Here is a 14202-nt window from a genome sequence, read left to right as displayed (position 1 = left end):
GGGATGCATTTTTTTCAAAATGGTGGGGCTGGGGTAATTTGTGCCAAAGGACCTGGGTTAAATTGTGCCAGTGGCACAAATTAACCCAACTTATGATTATTTACTATATATTACTTTATTGTATTTCATTGTTATTGTACATCTTATTCTTCCATTTGATCACTAAAACTATGAGTCATTCTTAATTTCAGATCAAAATCCATCATGTCATGCAGATACAAAAGGAAGACAGACAGGGTTCCAACTTTTCAAAGTTTCTGAAGCAAAGTTATGAGGCCTGTTGATGGAAAGTCCATCTTCACGTTTAGAGAGAATGATGAAGGAGTCGTCCCTCGAGGTGATGTGCTTAAAAAATTTCCCACACCATAAAAGCGTGGTGACAGAGCCAGAAGGGAGCGCAAGTTCATATTCCACTGCAGCATTGACAAGTGGAATGTCCAGTAGTAGGTCCAATCTGTGAAGATATTCAGATGCAGATGCAGTTAGGTGCTCATTTTTGATTTTTTAGTTTGTTCTTAGCATGTGTTCATGTGGCACTGGGCCTTGTTGAAGCAAATTGGCCTTTGATGATGTTAAAACTTCAAATAAGCATTAAACAAGTACTTTTGTATTGAATTTGTTTTGTTTTTATCTAGCATTATCATTATCATAATTTACCCCGCACTTGGGGTAAGTTGTGCCACAAAACCACTTTTTTTTTTTCCAAAGCTATATTTCTCACACAGTTTATTTAAGATCCAAAGTGATTGCTCCCAGGGATGCACAACATCCTAAACTATATGAACATATTTTAGTTGCAGGCATTCCTGTAATCCCCTTGTGTAAAAGGCACTTTAAGTAAAAATTGGCACTACTTACCCCACTCTCCCTACAGTAAATTGGACAAATCAGTCATAATCAGGTGTATTGTTTTCATGCTGAGAAGAGATGGCTGATGGTTTGATGATGAGTCAACAGTTGAGATTCCAGTTTTGTAAGAAGCATCATCGTTGTCAAAACTAATCGTTGCAAAATTACATGTGCGTGTTCTATGAATTACTGATAGGAATGTGGCAATCTGACAAAGTAGTTTAATTTCAGCTGAGAACACAATATTTTCTGAAAGCCATTAGTTCCATTATTTCAGGATCTTAACCAAACAGCCACTCTTTAAATGCTATGGCCCTGCTCTCCTGAGTTTTGGGTTTAGGGTTCTAGACTTTTGTTTGTCCTACATGATTTTGTTGGTGTCATGTCCAAGTCATGTCATAAAAAGGCCTTTATTTATCTTTTGTTCATCCTACTTTATAAATAGAGGTTTTCCATCCATCCAAAAACCCTGCTGCTACTTTTATAATGTCTATATTAGAGTTCAGTATGTCTTGGCATTCTTTTTTCAGACAGTACTTCCTTGTAAAAGGTTGCTCTTTTCTCTCCTCCTTGGGCCTCCATCGCAGTACCCTGTATTATTTTGTTAGTGTTAAACACATAGGACAGCCGTGGGTCTGTAATGTTCAAGTGAGGCAAAACATATCAGAAAGATTTCAGCTGTACTGCTGAGGAAAAGGGAATTTTGTCGTACAACAAGGTTTCGGTCATTTTGAAATTTAGCTGTGCTAATAGTAGTAAATTCGAAAAAAATAAAAGGATATGGAATACAATTTAACACTCAAAAAATTACGATACATGTTTCCCACAAATATATTACTGATACAAAATGATTCAGGCTGTCGGGCGATCAAGCTGATTCTCACTGACACTGGATGTTTTTTTTTTTTTTTAGATTAGCAACAGGTCAGGATCAGATCAAACCCTTCTATTATCTGTTCATCACTGAATTTGGTTTGGAATTTTTTTGAAACTCCTCGGCTTTTTAAGGTTGAATCTAACACAGAATGTCACAGTCTGAATTCAAGTAAATCTGCATCCCCAGCCATTACTGTCACTGCTGGATACTTTGGGGAAACGCCACCAATGTACACTGCAACATTACTCTAAGGTTCAATGTATAACTACTATTATAATTATTGCTTCAAAACAAATCCCAAAAAAAAACTAAACATTTTGTTACTCTATTATAAATATTCAGCTCCAATCAGACACCAATAACTGCAAAAATAGATTCAACTCAATCTAATCTTTTGCCTTTGAGCCAGCTTACCTCACAAACTCATCAGCAGAGGTTACCAGACATAAGAGGTTGTGATGTTGTGAGGTGAAATGAAAGTGAGCAGTCAAGTACTCCTTTTCTTTTGGGGATTGAGCAAAGTCATCCAAAAACACTGGCAGATTGCTGAATCTCATCCAGGACTCAAAAAAGAAAAACAACACAAAAAAAAAAAAGAAGTCACAGGAAGACCTCAGACTTCCTCGTGATGCTCTGCTAAACCCTGCGACAATGTGCACCCTCGACGTGCTCAGTTATCTGCTTTTGTGCCAGATGGGCAATTAGAAATATGGTAAGTGCATGCTGAGCAGCCACCCACACACTGGTTGCAACATTGCCACATGTGGCGAGATTACCTGTAACAGCGCTCTCACTGCATTATACACCTCACTCAAGGTCCTTGTCACAAAGCGAAAACTTCTTCTGCAAATGCCACGGCAGGTTTGAGCAGTTTAAGCAATACCCATGAGTGACTACACTTTAATTAAAAGCATATTCCTCTCACATACGCTGTTTATTAAGAAAGGCATTATGAAGGGAGCCTGATTTACTCGAGCTGACGTGGAATGCTACACCTCACCCAGTGTGGCCGCAGCTCGGTTGTAAATAATGGTTGAGCTAATAGGTGCTCTACAGCCCTCCATATGTCTCTACTAAATTGATTCTGTATCAGGATGTATTTCCCACAATTCATGCAGAAGCAAGTAGGACATCACTATCAATTTTTTGGCCTTTTCATGTGTAAGTGTAAGTAATTAATTCTTAATTTTCTGGCACTTACAGCTGTTAAAAGGATTTAGGTAGCTATTTGTTCTTTTCCTTAAAGCTGTTTGACTTAAAAAAAAAGAAAAAAAGGCAATCTTGTATGTTTAGGGGTTGTAGTTTTTACTTTGAAAATTCATGAAGTGGTCTCAGCATTTGGCACATTTAAGTTTTGTTTTTCAAGGTTCTTGTCTTCTGTGTTTGGATCCGGCTGGTTGACAGTCTTATTATCCAGAAAACCTTCTGAAAATGAGTTTATTTTTCATTAGAGAAAAGGAGAGGCTGGAATGGTGTCATCTCCATTCATCTGTGTTTCTCCCACTTGACCCCTACTCCTGCGCCCTGCAAGAGAGAATAAAAAAAAAAAATCCTTGTGACTGATGGACCTGCCGGCTATTTGGACATCTGTCTTTTCCTTCATAGCCCTGGCAGGGAGAGGCCTGGGTACAGTGTGACAGGCTTCCGCAACAGCGTGTACTAACACCGGGTAGAAACATCTCTGTGGCCTAAGCCTCTGAGATCAGCCATTAGTAAGTTGTCAATCTAGTGAGCAGTAACGGTTTTCCAGGCAGCCAGGAGGAAGATTCGAGCCATAGCTTCCACCAAGGAGGTAGATATGAAATCATTACAGTCTAGATAAATTTAGCAGCTGTAAAGGTATTGTGTCTGTGCTGGTGTTGAATATGGCCCAATTATGGTAGTTATGTGGATAATGGCGTGGAATCTGCACAGTCTATTTTTTACCTGACAGGGAAATTCAACACTTTTAGGATGGTGTGAGTTGCAAACTTTGTTCTGTCTTATACTGAGAAATAAATGCAAGCCAAAGAGTTTTCAAAGATCACATTAGAAACATTTGACTTTTTTCAAAATGTTTGTTCCTGAGTTATTCAAATTAGTTATACATTAATATGCAAAGCACAATGAGTTGTGCAGATCAATAATGTGTTGTTCTTAAAGAGGCCTAATCACCACAGTTCCTTCCGCTGTAATCGCATTCAGGCTGGTGTTGCAGGGGCTGGAGCCAATCCCAGCTGACGTTGGGAGGAGGGCTGGGTACTCGCAGGACAGGTCACCAGTCCATCAGAGACTAACACAGGAAGGCAGACAGTCACCCACGCACACACTCATACCTACCAATTAACCTAACAAGCATGTCTTTGGACTGTGGGAGGCAGACAGTGTATGCAAAGGAAATCCACAAAACACAGAAGAATATGCAAACTCCCCTGACCCAGAAGTAAATACGACTCTCTTCTGCTGTTTTTTGCCATAAAAAATCATTTAAAGCAAAAAACAAAAAGCAAAATTGCAATTTGGATCTCACAATGCTCTAATATTGAATGGAATTTGAATAAAAATGTTTTGACTTCCTTTTTACTACAGCAGAGAAACATTTAAAACTACAACAAGAAATTGGTATAACCCTCTCCTAGGGAATTTATTATTACTGTCAAAAGAATGAATAGTGACACAGCCTAAGCATAAGACACCTAAAAACCTGATCAAGACACTTAGCTGATGATAGTAAGTAAAGTAGGTGAACTTTATAAAGTGCTTTCCACAGATAAAATCACAAAGTTCTGTACAGAACAAGGAAAAAAGACAAAATTTTATCAATCAGAAATTTCACTGCTGAGATATTCAGCTAAAAGCTTCTCTAAATAAAAGTGTCCTCGAGTCCTTTTTGAAAGAGTCCACAGACTCGACCATACAGAGCAACAAGGGCAAGTGGTTCCAGAGTCTGGGGGCAACAGCTTGAAAGGATCAGTCTCCCCGGGTTTTAAAATGTGCTTTCGGGTCCTTCAGGAGTTTCTGGCCGGAAGAGTAGGTTTGTTGTGAGGAGTAGGACCACAGCTAGTTTGAAAGAGGGGGGGGACTATTGAGATGGATGTATACCCATATGCCCACCTGTTAAATATGCAACAGTCAGAACAATTTCCATTTTCTTTGTGACATGTTCAAGTAGTCACGTGCCATTATAAAATGCGCTGCGATGTGGTGAACATAAATATGAAATAATTATTTTTCCTTTAAGCTAAGTTGAAGTAGATGGTGCAGAATGTCTAACTCATCTTAGACATACATACATACATCAATGATATCATTCCAACTGACAGTGAAAAGACAGTTTAAAATGTGTAGTGTTGAATGGAATATCATTGATGAAAGCACATACTATTTGCTGGAGTGGAGTGTGTTAAATTGTGTTCAATTGCACACTTGTACTGCATGCCTCAGAAAAGCAGCTAGTTTATTAACATACAGGACCTGCTGCCTTCTATTAGCTGCAGGGACCTGATGCACTTAAGATGCAATTTTACTATAAAGTCTGAGCAATATAAAGTAAAGCAATTATTTTGACTTATTTAAACACTAATGCTAATTAAAAATACAGACCTATTGCTTTTAAAGTATGTTTCTGCACAGTTTGTATGTTTAAATTAGCTTCAAACTGTTGTTACCAATCAATATGATGTTGAAATATTATACTTGTCTAAGGGTTATAAAGATTGTTGCACATATCCCTCAAGTCAAAGGTTGTAAAATAAAAACTGAATGCACATATGGTACCACAAACATTTAAGCGTCAGTGAACATTAAAAACACAAATCATCCAAAACTACAACAGTGTAGTACCAGATGTGACAAGACCTGTGCTCTTGGATTTAAGTAATGTTAAGACTGTGCCTTACAAGGTCTTAAAGTCAGTGTCTAAATTATTTAGGAACACATTATCCAAGATAATTCCAACTATAAGCCTTATGTTTCATTTGATTGCTTGGGAGAAACCGTCTGGATTTCTATCCATTCATCTTCCACCTCTGGTTCAAAGAAAGGGGCCAATAATACCAAAAAGGAAGCTTTTAACAGTGGGCAACAGGGGATTTCTTTATCTAATAAGCCATAATAAATCATATTGAAACAGATTCATATTTCAGCATTTTCTTGATCTCCTCCTTGTAAAATTGATTGTTTTGAAGATTGACTTCAACAAACATACAAGCCATGCATGCAGTTTACAGAAAGAGTGAAGGACAAGTCAGAAAAACATCAACAACAAACACTTCCAACCTGAATCTTTCACAGAAATCCTGAATAGCAGCGTCTTACATCTGCAGAAGTGGCCTCCTGATAGCTCTACCTAGAGCCAACACTTCGTAAAACTGAGTGTCTGTACAGTGATAAAGAACATTTACTGCCTACTTGAAAATCTAGTAGAAGTCATGTTGCTTTCCAGTTTTCTGTCAACAGCAGAAAAAAATTAACAAGAACAAGCAATTAAGATAAAAGATGATGACCTTCTAACCCATAGTTACCTGTTAAGTGGATATTTGGTGGTTTTGAAATACCAGCTATTTTCCATTAATAGTGCCTGCATCATACACACTTTCCCTCACATCACATTTTTCAAATTATTTATTGACCTTCTTTTCATCCCTATTGCCCCTTTTTCTAGCTGTTCAACAGTTCCTTACCATCATTTCTTCCCGGGAGACAGGTAAATTTAAAACATCATTCTCCCGACCACATTTCATCACAGGTGTACCCCGTGCAACACTGGCGCTGATGATTTACTGCGGCATTCATGACCGACGTTCACATAACACCAAGTTTTTATCACCAGAACTACTGTTGCAGTCGCAGTAACACACTGAATAATGTGTATCTACAAATACACTCGCTGCTCGCGTTGTTGTGTTTGACGGTGCACTGACAGCATGCGACTGAATGTTTTCAGGAGTTTCCACAAAAAAATATTTTGAGTTACAAATCACAGGTGAGTCAACTTTGTGTGAAAAATCATCAGCAACAAAAGGCGTGGAATGTTTTTTGACTTAGAATGACAGGAATCTGGATTTTCTTTAGGACAAAATTAAAGTTGACAAACGTGTGATGCGTCTTGAACATGCCTGGAAAGTAATTTCCCACAGTGGCAATAAATCTCGTAAGTGGAAGGGAAAGTTGAAATTAAAACCTGCAACCTATAGAATTATGAAATGTAATGACTCTGATAATCCCTGGAGCATTTAATGTCGACCACTGCAAAAGAAACCTGTCACGTGTCACCAGCACTTGCAGGCTAATGACTCTGTAATGGCACCATTTATCCATTTAGCCTCATTGAGTTCTATGCAATGCTAGCTCCGCCAGGTTCTGTCTTGCCTTTTGGTGGATGCCTCGAGCACTTGGCTGCGAGAGAAAAACCGGAGAGCAAATGCAAAACTGGGAGTGCATGGGATATAGAGATATCAGAATGATTTAAAATGGTTATTTCTCCCACATGTCTGCACGTTGAAATACTTTTGAAGAACCTCTAACTTTCCAGCACTGAGCTTGTGGTCAAATATATTCTTTTGATGATATATATTTTAATCAGAAATTACTCTCTGATTTCAAACCAGAGCTTTTTGTTTTTCTTCTTATATTGTGTCATGGTAGTGAATGTAATAGAATGTATGCTAACTTAGAAAGGATGGAGAGACCAGAGTGATTAAAAGCAGTTTTGGGTTCAATTGAATCAAACTGGGATGATCTAATAAGTCAATCCCGAATGATTCCATTTATTTATTCCATTCCACTTCCATTCCATTTCATCATATGTCACAAAAGCACTGTGATACCCCTAAATCAGATGAAACGGTAATACTCTATGATTGCAATGATTTAAAAGTGTTATAGAAAGTGTAATCAATGGGAAAGTAGGACATAACATTCACTCATTTAGGCAATAATCCAACAACAACAACAAAAATAACTTAGTCAAACTGAGAGTTTCATTGGAAAATTGAGAGGTTTCTGAGAACTCCCAGAGGCCAGTCTGATATCCCTCAATATACGTACTCAAAAATACTCAGCGGTTGAGAATCGCAGCAAGCAAAGCAATACCTGTACAGCACATGTGCTTTGTCCTTTAATATGAGGATGAATTAACCCTCATGAGATTAATTTCATCTTCCTCTTCTACATGAAAATTGCAGGCAGCTATGTCACCTGTTTTTTTTTTCATGTGAATGTTTCAAACTGAGAAATGAAATGTTTCTAACTTCTAACTATTCCAAGTAACTATTTCCTCCTTAATTAAAATGCGTTTTTTTCCTGATTTACTGCAATCCTGCATGAACTGCATTTACTCAATTGCTCGCTCATTTTGTATGCATTTTGTTTGGCGATCAAGTCAGAATAACACCATGGGTAAAATTAAGTACTAACCGGAGTATTCAAATGAGGGTTGCATCAGGTCCTTCTCGCATGAAAATACTCCACAGGAAATGGTAACGGTTCCCCGTTCATTTGCTTGCATTCACCATGTAGTGCTTGGATCAAGCACTCAGCCTCCTCAAGCGCAAAGTGAAATGTGATGCCATGGAGTTGGACCTGTGGGTGGAAGAAGATACCAAACAAGTTGCTGTAATTAAAAATGAATTTGGCCAAAAAAAAAAAAAAAAAAAGGAGAAGAAAATGCAGTATGAGAGATGGTAGCTTACACTGGCAAAGGAAATATGTTATAGTAAAGTCCACAGCTAAATTTGGGGAAATGTCTTCAGTACAAATGAGTTGGAAACACATGTAATCTTTAATATGAACATGTTTTGCACATTTGTCACAATCGTTACTTGACAAGAAGTGTGAGCCCAAATCATGTTCATCCCTTTTTTTTTTTTTTTTTTCTTTTCGCAAAGTCGTAATAGAGTTATAGAATTGTATTGGTATTTAATACACATTATTTATTGCTACACTAAATAACAAATCCTGTTGTATTTGGGCCCTGGACTGTAAAAAGAATGATCACCAAACACTTCAGCTGTATGGACTCCAGAGATGTTTACAGAAAATCGCATGTTGGTGTTTCAGCACCAAGGACAGCTCCCGTCATTTTGCCTGAGTTGTGTTTCAGCACCACAAACAGTTCCCAGGGACAAGTCCCTGATCTTTCTTGTTGGAGTTATAGTGAAGCCCCCACTTCCATGCATAGTTAAAGACTCCTCAAAGATTGAACTAAGCTGGATTTTCATCAGAGTTCCACAGCAAGTCATCTGAAGTTCACTTTAAAACACACACATGCAGTCACGTTGTGCTTTATGTAAAGTACACAGCCTACACGTGGCACGGCGTGGCACCTTTTGCACAACTCAACGCCTTCTCACTTTCAAATTTGCTCGGAATCTGTCACGTCTATCAGCCGGCACAGCGGATCTGTTTCTGAGTTCGCGTCTCCCCTGCAGTTCAGGCACCTTAATTAGTAATGGCCGCGCTATCTCCGGCGGTCATCCAATGGGCTCCTCGCAGGGAACGTTTACCTATGAGCAGAGAAAAGTCACGACACTGCCTCTCTTATCCTCATCCACCCTCGGTTCCCTCGCCATCCGCCTGATACAGTCCAGACCCACCCCTTACTGTCTGCCATGACCGTCCTCCACAATACGCGACTGTATTCTTTGTACCTCCCCTTTCTCGCCCTCAGTCTGTGCATCCCAGCCTCCCTTCCTAGATATCCATCCCACACCTCTCCACCCGCAAACGGCTCCTACGGTGCGAAAAAAGAGAGCAGAACAGTTTCAAACACGTCGACATAAATCTCACTCCTCGAGCTCCCCTTTTCTCCTCTCCCTCCTGACGGACTTGGTTACTTTATTCCTCTGCGCGCCAATGCCCGAGACCACGCAGAAACGGAGGATTTTTTCCCCTTGAGCATGAAAAGGATTGCCAGATCATCCGCAATCCAACATCACCGACTGAGCCACCAGCATGAGCACTGGATACATATGCTCCAGCAGAAGTTGTTGGCCAGAGAACTAACAAATCTTGGACCACAGATACAGCGAAGAGGGGAGAGTCAGTTTTAGGTAAGTGCGGCTGCACGGGCTTGGACCTCTCACATGAAATACAGGTATTGTATATAAATATATATATTTTCTTCTAGTCTAACACTGACCACGAGGTAGTGGACTGGTAGGCAGGGCTATGTTGTGGCACAATTATGGCGATGTTGCGTGGTCAGCATGTTACTGGGGTGGCCGGTTGTGTCCCCTTTTTTTTTTTTTTTCTTCTTTTCTTTTCTTGGGATCGAGGCATTTAAAAAATCTTTCTCGCGGTAATGCTGCCTTTAAATAATCGCACAGTACAAGTCCTTGCAAGCTCCGCCTGGTTTTAATGTCGACGGAGCAATAAAATTCAATATCATGAGTCTTTTCAGTGTGATAAACGCACCTTTCCAAACATTACGCAAATGAGTTATTCCCACAATTATGTGCGCTCGACTGCGTTCTCCTCTCCCCGCATGTTGTGATGCGGGATCTTCCCGGGGTGATGCTGCAGAAGTGCGGACATAAACGAGCATGAAACATTGAGAGAGAGAAACAATGATCTCACTATTTTTTGGGGTTGGCATATTACGCAGACCCGCCGCGGCTCCCAGTGAATGGCATTAGCAGGGGCAACGTTCAGAGCGGAGGTGTATTAGCAGGCCTGCGGATCACCGTGCTGTCGGCATCAATATTTGTATTCAGGCTAAATCCGCTTGCACTTCAGTTGTGGCTTTTTCACATTATGTTGAGCGGTGCGCTCCGGAAACTGCCTCAGCCATTAACTTAAAGTGAAATAAAGCAGGGCTGCATGCTTCCTGTTATTATTTTTTTATTATTATGATGATTTTACATTCAATTTTATGGCTGCATTTCAACCCGGGATGATGCGGTTGTGTTTATGTGCCTCTTCGCCCGTCCTGTACGGCTCCGAGCGCATGACCGTGCGCGCACATGAAGACGAGCACGTTTACATGCTCGTTGCGTTGCGTGCATGTATGCGTGTGTGTCTGTGGAGACACTGCCAGTGTGTGTGTGTGTCACCAGTGAGGCAAAGTTGCCGTTCCGTGTTCCCTCAAGTTGCTTTGATTGCTGTTCCTCGGACTCACTGTGAGGGGAGCTCATGCTCTTTTACTCTTGGTGTCATTATGTGGCTAAAGGCAAGATAACTGTGTATGATACTGATACCAACTCTATGAAATTAGAGGAGCAGCCTCTGTTTGAAATTGGTCTGGAACCATTTATCTGCAATTCCATGACTGCCACTGCAATTTTTGTTTTGTTCGTCATTGTCTCCTCTTGGAGAAGCCCACACTGCACCATTCATTTAGCAATATTCAATGTATGCAGGGAAGGGGGGGAGAAAAAAAAAGCACTTCAAACAGTTGTAATTAGCAAACTGAGGACACAAAGCATCTGCTTCATTTGAAATGATATGGAGTTGGTCATAAATGTAATTAACCCAGTAAGATCTCAATCTTGCCAAAAGACTGAATATGTCAGCTGTTAAGCGGAGAGCCGAAAATCGTCTGTGTGGGAAAACCGCCGCAAATGATCCTGCATCCTGAATTCAAAGTTTAAATTAAGCCCTAATGTTTGAAATTAACATCGCATTACCAGAAAGTCAATTCAGTCGGTGATATTGTTCTTCTCCTTCTCCACATGTGCAGTGCAGAAAATTGCACTTGTAGCGGAAATTGCAGCAGAGAAGCTGCCTTATTCAGAACGCTTCATTCAATCTGGTGGCCTTTTCAATGGCAGAATGCGGGCAACATGTAATCATTTTCAGAGGGAAAGCATTCTAAATCACATTGCCAAAATGAAAATGCCAGCAGTGGCTTAAAGCTATATTTGTGTCATGGCTTTAGATGACCCAATGTTGACGATGCTTTCAAGGACTGGAGAGAGACCGTTCAGCAGCTGAGGTCCTCTTCTCAGACCTTGGCAGTGCAACTTACTGATGGATTGTCTGCGGAGCTTGTGGCTGTGATTCTCAAAAGACAAGGAAATAAACACCCGTAAGTGTAATTAGAAGGAACCGCTGAGATAATTCAGGCATTCACGCTATGCTCACAGCACTTCTTTATCGCCCTTGTGTATAGAAAACTAAATTATTTACAAAATGCCTCTGTGGTGGACAGAAAGCGCTGCTTGCTTTGCATTGGCAGAGCCCACCAGTCATCATCTCTTCTCCATTTGTCTTTGCATTGTCCTTATGTGAGAACTGGCTACTGCTGCGGTGGACAGAAAGCTGCCTCTCAAGAGGTTTGGGAGGAATAAAAAGAAAAAAAAAGTTTTTGTCACAAACAACAGGGTCAAGTAATGACATGTGACAAATCTAAGAGGAAAAACGGGCAAGCTTACGATAGTTTTGGAAAGGCGACCGATGAGTTGACCTCCGCTGGAGGCTGTCTGACCTTTGTGCTGCAGTTATCAGTCCCGCAAGGCCCCGTGAAGCTGAAAAATGCACAGAGTATGTGTGTGTGCGTGTGTGTTTGTGTTTAAGAGTAGAGTAATGCTCAAAATCATTTGTCATGCCAGTGAAATTCATTCTTGTAAATTATTATTTCAACTTATTTTTTCACAGAAAACCTTCAGTTTGAGGTGACACCTATATGACTCTCAGAACATAAAGTAAAGTGAAGCAAAACACACGCCGGCACTGGAAATTGGTCTTGAAATATCAGGTTATTTTGGTAAGCCTCGCCATCGTCTGAGTGAAGCTTCAGAGACGCTGAAAGCACGCAGGAATATCACCACGGCAATGACAATTTTATTTTTATAAACTACTCAAGCATTCACTACAGACAATTCTTCAACTAAGTACTGTGACCTGTGTCTGCTCCCCTTCTGTCTTCTCCTTTCTTCACTCGCAGCAGGCGAACACTGCGCAGGCAAAACAGGCACCATTTTATGATACGATGAAGAATGAAATTGCACATCAAAAGTTAACAAGCAAACAGGAATTTATTATTTATTAGACAAATACATGCCCCTCCAGGCCCGAAACGTAGACCCCACTGTGGTTTGCGTTTCCCGCCTGCTGATGAACCTGAAGGCGGTGTGATGTGAAAATCATTAAATATGAAGCATGAAGCATGTTTGCAGGAGCTGCAATTAGGTTTTGTACAAGGACTTTAATTTGTACAGGGAACCTTAAACTTAATTTAAAAACTTTGTTTTTTGTATTTTGGGTTTAGCCCTGGTCCTAAAATAAACCCTATGAGATCATCCTCTTCCCAAAACTGAAATGGATGGCAGCGTCAGCATATAATGTATGACGGTGACTCAGTGCGTGTTAAATGACAGTGAAGAAAACTTGTACTTTTTTATCTGGGGAATAGACCCTTGAAATGTGAAAAAAACATGCCTTTTGTATCAGCTTGACCATCACGGACCTCTGAAAACTTTTTTTTTCTTTTTATCTTGGTCTAATGCTTTGTATTTGCCGGGTAGCGGGCTAAATTGAGCCTGCGTAACCCTGACCCATGTGTCATCAAGCACTGCCAGGAAACTCAGTTATTACTCCCTAAAATATGATAACTCAGACAACACAGTAATAACTACAGTAATTTATCTTGTCTGACACCTCGTTGGTCTTTGCTGGCTTGGTGACAGCTCTAGTTGTACATCTATTGGAATTTTTTGCCCCATGTTACTGAGGGAAGCGAGATGTTTTGATTTGCAGAGGCCTGCACCGGCTGCCGATTATACATTGAACCTTTAACTTAATTTGCTGCACTGTAGCCTCCTGTGTTTCCTGCAGCGGTGTAATTTGATCTGCTCTCGTCTGGACGTTGCGTCTGAGGTATTTTAAACAAAATGCAATCCTCTCTGTGGTATCATATCTGCGGGCCCTGATTTGTATGGCGGGAAGGTGCGGCTATTTCCACTAACTGACTATTTTGTTGTGGAGGTTTTCCTCATGTCTTGGCTTTTTTTGGGGGGTAAATTTATGGGGAGCCATAATACAGCACAAAATTGTGTTTCAAGTGCAAAAAATACAATCATATGTAGCTCATGTTCCAAATCAGCATGTTTATTTATAATGACTGCGAGCATCCGTCTTCATCCAGAGCGGGGTTCAGGATGGCTGAAGCCTTTTCGAACCGACACATGGCAAAAGTGATTTCCCAGTCTGGACAGTGCAAACAAAATAGACAACCACACACTTACGCTTGCAGAAGATTTGATTAATTTATTAGGACGTGTTTGGATTGTGAGAGGAACTCAGAACACACTGACAATACCCAGGCAGCACAGGGAGAACATGTAAACCCCATTTAAAACCTTTTTGACATTTCTTACTCAAGCTCCACAGCTGAAATATAAACAGGACACTGCAAACGTCACAATGTTGGCGGTTCGATTCCCATCCTTGCTTGTTTCTGCGTGGAAGTAGCCAGCTTCTTTGGTGTGAATAAATGGATGACCAAGACTGATCCTATAATGCGAACTGAGACTGCCGAGGCAATAAAAATGCTCTAT

The 14202-nt window shown here is 40.4% G+C and overlaps 1 protein-coding gene across 1 annotated transcript in view; it reads left to right on the top strand.

The window, feature by feature from the left end:
• Positions 1 to 9299: 9299 nt before the first annotated feature.
• brinp1 (bone morphogenetic protein/retinoic acid inducible neural-specific 1) overlaps positions 9300 to 14202 on the top strand; it is a 124270-nt gene continuing 119367 nt past the window's right edge. Inside the window, exon 1 of the mRNA XM_030085199.1 lies at positions 9300 to 9756. The gene's annotated coding sequence lies outside the window, so the exon portion shown is untranslated. The remainder of the gene's footprint in view (positions 9757 to 14202) is intronic.

The sequence above is a fragment of the Salarias fasciatus genome (genome assembly GCF_902148845.1).
Source record: "Salarias fasciatus chromosome 7 unlocalized genomic scaffold, fSalaFa1.1 super_scaffold_4, whole genome shotgun sequence".
In the NCBI taxonomy this organism is placed as follows: Eukaryota; Metazoa; Chordata; class Actinopteri; order Blenniiformes; family Blenniidae; genus Salarias; species Salarias fasciatus.
The sequence above is the reverse complement of the archived record's forward strand: the minus strand, read 5'-3'. Positions and strand labels throughout refer to the sequence as shown.